Genomic DNA, 5,869 nt, shown 5'->3' on the forward strand with positions numbered 1-5,869 from the left:
TTGCGGGTGGCAATGTCACGGCAGTTGGGCAGCATTTTTATTCTCACTTCTTAATATTTACATGAGTTAAGAGCTTGAACCTAATTTCAACGGTGAAATTAAATGTCTTTGAAGAACGCGTTAACAATGTTATTATTTATTTCACCTTTCTGCGCTTTTACGTTTGTGGCGGTCCTGATGTGAAAAGTATGAGCTACAGTTTGGTTTCACGGGACCCGGTCAGCAAGAGGGATGGATGTCTGTGTCTCCTGTACCTGCAGCGCCGAGGCTCCTGTACTGACGCGGAGTAGCTTTCAATGTTGAAAGGGATCCTGCTGGTCAAATATCAGTTTTTGCAGCAATTCAGGCCGCGAAGAAAAAAGGTCTAAAAATAAATATTTGTATAGAAAGTAAGACTGAGCTCCCAAGGGTCTGAAAGAAAGAGGCGACGGAGAAGGACACTGAGAGGCACACTCACCCAATCAGCGTTTGGCTTCATCATCCCGCACCCGACGGATAACCGGGCAGCTAGAGGGAAAGTTTTAAAACTTAAGCCAAGTTTATTAGTCGTGGTCGAATTGTGAATTACACAATTACGCTCCTTTGTGGAATTTGGAGTAATGTGGGGAAAGACATCTACCCAAGAGCGGAGGAAAAGAGCGCGAGCAGCGGCTGTTGTGCCAGTTCTGTTGCATTTAGAGCGATTTTCTTGTGCAAAGTGTATATCAGGTTCCTTTCGGATCTGAGCGTGTATTTTGCACCAGGAAAATAGCCTTGTGTAATTCTGTACAACCTCGCATAATGTTGCTGTAATTTCGCGTGATTACACTGCAGTGAGTTACACTGGTTACGCCCATCCCTACATTTGACTCATGTTTAACAGAGAGGTCTGTCCATCCATTGATCCATTCATTTGTCCATCCATCTTTTTGCCCGTGTGTCTGCTTATCTATCTGCTCACCTACCTGTGCGTGACTGTGAACCTGTCTAACAGAGCGTTGATGCCTGGCTGTATGCTTTGTTAACACTATAACGCTCAGAGGGACATTGAAGAGGACATCTTGGTGCTATGGTTTTTTTTGGTATGAAGCAACCGTTTTCAAATCCTGACAGTCCACTCAAAGTTGATCATATGTGATCCCATTTTCGTACCAACAGCTGCTTCTCTATATACTTATCGGTCCACGTCTATTACTACATGTGCTTTCTATTTACTTTCTATTTCAATCTGGGTATCTGCCTTACTGCCTATTTCTGCCCATCTCTGTTTATGTTAACACTTTAAAGCCTACATGCTGACTACCAAGGTCTTTGTGGCGTGGTTATTTCTAAAGCAGGCGCGTGTGATTTACAGCGGTTTCTGTGAAGCTGATGATATCTCATCCATGATTTACTAACAGCTACATACCTGCCTTTCTGTCTACAAACCTGTACAGATGCATCGGTGCATGTGGCTTATTTATGACGATCTGTTTAACCTTCTATCCGTCCTTCTATCTGTGCAACTGTCTTACAGTTCCCCCTCTTTTATGTTGTTACAACACTATTTGTTAAACAAACCTTCACAGTCAGAAGGGCTTCCAGGCGCTGTTATTTATTAAAAAAACTGCAAAGAACACCAGTTTATGCAATGTTGATGACATTTACTTCACCCCCTTATTGTTGCATTAATGGGTTTTCAAGTCACAAAACGGGTCCCTGATGAAGCCTAAGTGGACTTCTGAGCTGCTGTAGCTCTGTGGGGTCTCCAGCTCTCCTAGGGCCTCAGATCTACCACTACAACACCAGCCTTACCCTAAGTTGTGCAGCAGATTTTTTTTTATTTATTGGTATTTCAGATGGTACATATTATTCACAGGATTGTAACAGGTTGCAGAGCTGTATGAATCTCCTTTCCATGACAACTTTTGAACAGTTACCCATTACTGCTATTATATTATGTTACCACCACGCTGAGGGCTGTTCCTTGCATAAATCTGTAAGCAGGCTTGTGATCTGTGGTGTGGGCCTCCTGTGGGTCTCCGGTTCAGTGCTGTATGCCAATGGAGCAGGGTGGTCGGTTGCCACCATTTCCAGCTCTGGCACGACAGGTACTCATCATCTCTTATTACAACAAATAACAAGCAAGCCAAACAACTTGCCCAGAAACGAGACCTAACTACGCATCGTGTGAGTGTGTCTACAGCTGTATGGGGCCCAGCCGGGGGGGGGAAGGGACCCAGGGGAACCCTCCCCAGTGTATGATCTTCCAGGGAGGTCTAGGAGAGGTGTGTTTGTCGTGCTCCTAACTCCGCAAGTTAAGAGGCCCATCTGCATCATCATCATAGTCATGTCAGGAGTGTTCCATGCTCCCGCCACCTCTGCCCATAGGGGAGCTATCTGTCTGTTCCTCAGCCCTCTCATTTCTTCCCTCTGAAGTGCCCTTTCTTCTGCCTTGCCAAGGAAGTGATGTCTGCTTATAGCACGTGTCCTACTTTTATAATGTTTTCAGGGCACTTCGCCCACTTCATATCTAGCCAAAATCCTTTAGCACTGGGAGACCACGTGTCTGCTGAATATCTTACCTCCACCATTGGGGGTGTAAAAGGTGTACTTTGGCTCTGTTGTAAATTATTATATAGGGCTCAGTTTGGTTGGGTTGTGAATTGCTGTCAAGCTCTAAATCTCAGAATTCTCTTAGTCACACCTTTTTATGTCTTGCGTACACAGTGAATGTGCTGTGAGACATATTGTTTAGAATTCAGTGGGCTTACCTCACGCCCATAGGTTACTTACCATTAATTGTTTTCTATGTCACTCACATTTGCAATATTTCGATTGCTTAGCTCCCATAGACTGAATCTTCCTTTCTTGTGTTCATTCCTCCATGGAGGATGGACCAAGTACATGTGTTCTTTTCGTCTTTCTACAGTACGCTATTTTTTATATTTTAAAAGTGTTTTCGTATCATTCTTGGATGTGCAATGTGCTTTCCAACATTCATGACAAGCATACAGCTTATTTTTCACCCTAAACGCCGTCTCTATTGACACTTTAGTTACTTTCTCACACTGTATTCCTCTACATGACTATACTCTACTCCCCTCAGTGCCACTGTACTCTACACTGTGCAACTCTATACCACTCCACTCTACTCAGTTCTACTCCACTCTAATCTACATTGTTCCACTCTATCACTCCACTCTATGCCACTCTAATCTATGCCACTCCACTATACGCCACTTCACTCCACTTTATGCTACTCCATTCTATGCCACTCCACCCTGTCACTCTCTGCTATGCCCCTCTACTCCACTCCACTCTACTCTATGCCACTTCCCTTCACTCCTCTCTACGCCACCCTACTTCATAGAATGCCACTTTATGTGACTCTATGCCACTCTGCTCTACATCACTCTAGAATACTCAACTGAACTCTACTCTATACAATTCCACTCTACTTTACTCCTCTCCACTCTATGCCTCTCCACTCTATGCTACTCTACTCCAGTCTACTGTACGCCACTTTATTTTATCCCATTCTACTCTACGCCACTGTACACCACTCAACTCTATGCCACTCTACTCCGTTGCACCCCTCTCTACTCTACGCTACTCTACTCCATGCTACTATACTCCACTCTAAGCCACTGTACTCTCCACCACTAAGCTCTATTCCACTCTACTGTATGCCACTCCATGCCACTCTAATCCACCCCACAGAATGCCACTCTGCTCTATGCCACTCCACTCAACTCCATGCCATTCCACACTTTTGCACTCTACCCTACTCTGTGCCTCTCCATTCCACTCCATGCCACTCCACTCTATCCCACTACGCTCTACTCTAGTTCACTCTATGCCACTCCAGTTTACTCTCTCCCACTCTACTCTATACTACTTCATTCCATGCCACTTCACTGTACTCCACTCCACTCCATCTCACACAATATCACTCAATGGCACTACATGCGCTCTACTCTATGCCACTCTACTGCACACTACTCTATGCTGTGCCACTCTACACTACTCTCCTGTAGGCCTTTCTACTCTATGCCACTTTTTACTCTGCTCCTCTCTACACCACAGTGTCACTCCATGCAACGCGACTGTATGCTACTCAACTCCACAACACTCTACTTCATGCAGTCCGACTCCACTCCTCCTAATTCTTTGCCACCCCTCTCCATGACACACTGTTCTCTGACTCTATGCCATTCCATGCCACTTCACTCTACAGCACACTATGCCACGCTACACCACACTACTTTACTCTATGCTACTCTATGCCATTCTATGCAACCTCACTCCTCTCTACCCCACTCTGCTCTATGCCACTCCATTCCTCACAATGCTATTCAACGCCATGCCAAGGCACACCACTTCATTATATTCCACTGTATTCTATGACACATTACGTCACTCTACTCTTTGCACTTCAATCTACTCCCTTCTATGACCCTCCATTCATCACCACTCCATTGTTTGCTAGTCAAGTTTACGCCACTTCATTCCACACAATGCAACTCTAAAGCAGTATGCACCAAGCAGCTGAATGTGTCTGAAGAGACACCCAGAAAAGAAAAAAACAACAATATGTGGGGGCGTGTTCCGAGCCCCTCCTGGCCTGGAGGAGTTTGGTCGGCCGTGGATTAAGTTTTTGCAGTGTTCACTTCCCCGACCCCAGCACTCATAGAACACTTGAGACTTGCAGGGCAGAGTGGTGGATCTTGTTAAGAAGTCTGAGCTTCTTGGTTTATGGGGAGTCTTGTCACTGGAAGCAGAGAGGTAAATATTTGCTGTGATCTGCTACTCAAAGAAAAGACCCTAATCTAACTTGAAAAGATGGGTTTTAAACAAACGCTAAATCTATCCACTCCACGGACACTGTGACCTTTTTTCAGCCTATCAGAGCCACACCAGGGTAGTCTTTTCAGAGCCCAAGTAGCTCGCCGTGATGGTATAGTGGTTAGTACTCTGCGTTGTGGCCGCAGCAACCTCGGTTCAAATCCGAGTCACGGCATTGCAGGTTGCAATGTCACGGCAGTTGGGCAGCGTTTTTATTCTCACTTCTTAATATTTACATGAGTTAAGAGCTTGAACCTAATTTCAACGGTGAAATTAAATGTCTTTGAAGAACGCGTTAACAATGTTATTATTTATTTCACCTTTCTGCGCTTTTACATTTGTGGCGGTCCTGATGTGAAAAGTATGAGCTACAGTTTGGTTTCACGGGACCCGGTCAGCAAGAGGGATGGATGTCTGTGTCTCCTGTACCTGCAGCGCCGAGGCTCCTGTACTGACACGGAGTAGCTTTCAATGTTGAAAGGGATCCTGCTAGTCAAATATCAGTTTTTGCAGCAATTCAGGCCGCGAAGAAAAAAGGTCTAAAAATAAATATTTGTATAGAAAGTAAGACTGAGCTCCCAAGGGTCTGAAAGAAAGAGGCGATGGAGAAGGACACTGAGAGGCGCACTCACCCAATCAGCGTTTGGCTTCATCATCCCGCACCCGACGGATCACCGGGCAGCTAGAGGGAAAGTTTTAAAACTTAAGCCAAGTTTATTAGTCGTGGTCGAATCGTGAATTACACAATTACGCTCCTTTGTGGAATTTGGAGTAATGTGGGGAAAGACATCTACCCAAGAGCGGAGGAAAAGAGCGCGAGCAGCGGCTGTTGTGCCAGTTCTGTTGCATTTAGAGCGATTTTCTTGTGCAAAGTGTATATCAGGTTCCTTTCGGATCTGAGCGTGTATTTTGCACCAGGAAAATAGCCTTGTGTAATTCTGTACAACCTCGCATAATGTTGCTGTAATTTCGCGTAATTACACTGCAGTGAGTTACACTGGTTACGCCCATCCCTACATTTGACTCATGTTTAACAGAGAGGTCCGTCCATCCATTGATCCAT

General features: G+C 45.1%; 1 non-coding gene across 1 annotated transcript; it reads left to right on the top strand.

Annotated features, from left to right (window-relative positions):
- The first annotated feature begins 4,909 nt into the window (after positions 1 to 4,909).
- Positions 4,910 to 4,981, top strand: TRNAH-GUG (transfer RNA histidin (anticodon GUG)). Its single transcript has one exon. It is a non-coding gene; the product is annotated as a tRNA-His (tRNA).
- The last annotated feature ends 888 nt before the right edge of the window (positions 4,982 to 5,869 follow it).

The sequence above is a fragment of the Pleurodeles waltl genome, chromosome 12 (assembly GCF_031143425.1).
Source record: "Pleurodeles waltl isolate 20211129_DDA chromosome 12, aPleWal1.hap1.20221129, whole genome shotgun sequence".
Taxonomy (NCBI): Eukaryota; Metazoa; Chordata; class Amphibia; order Caudata; family Salamandridae; genus Pleurodeles; species Pleurodeles waltl.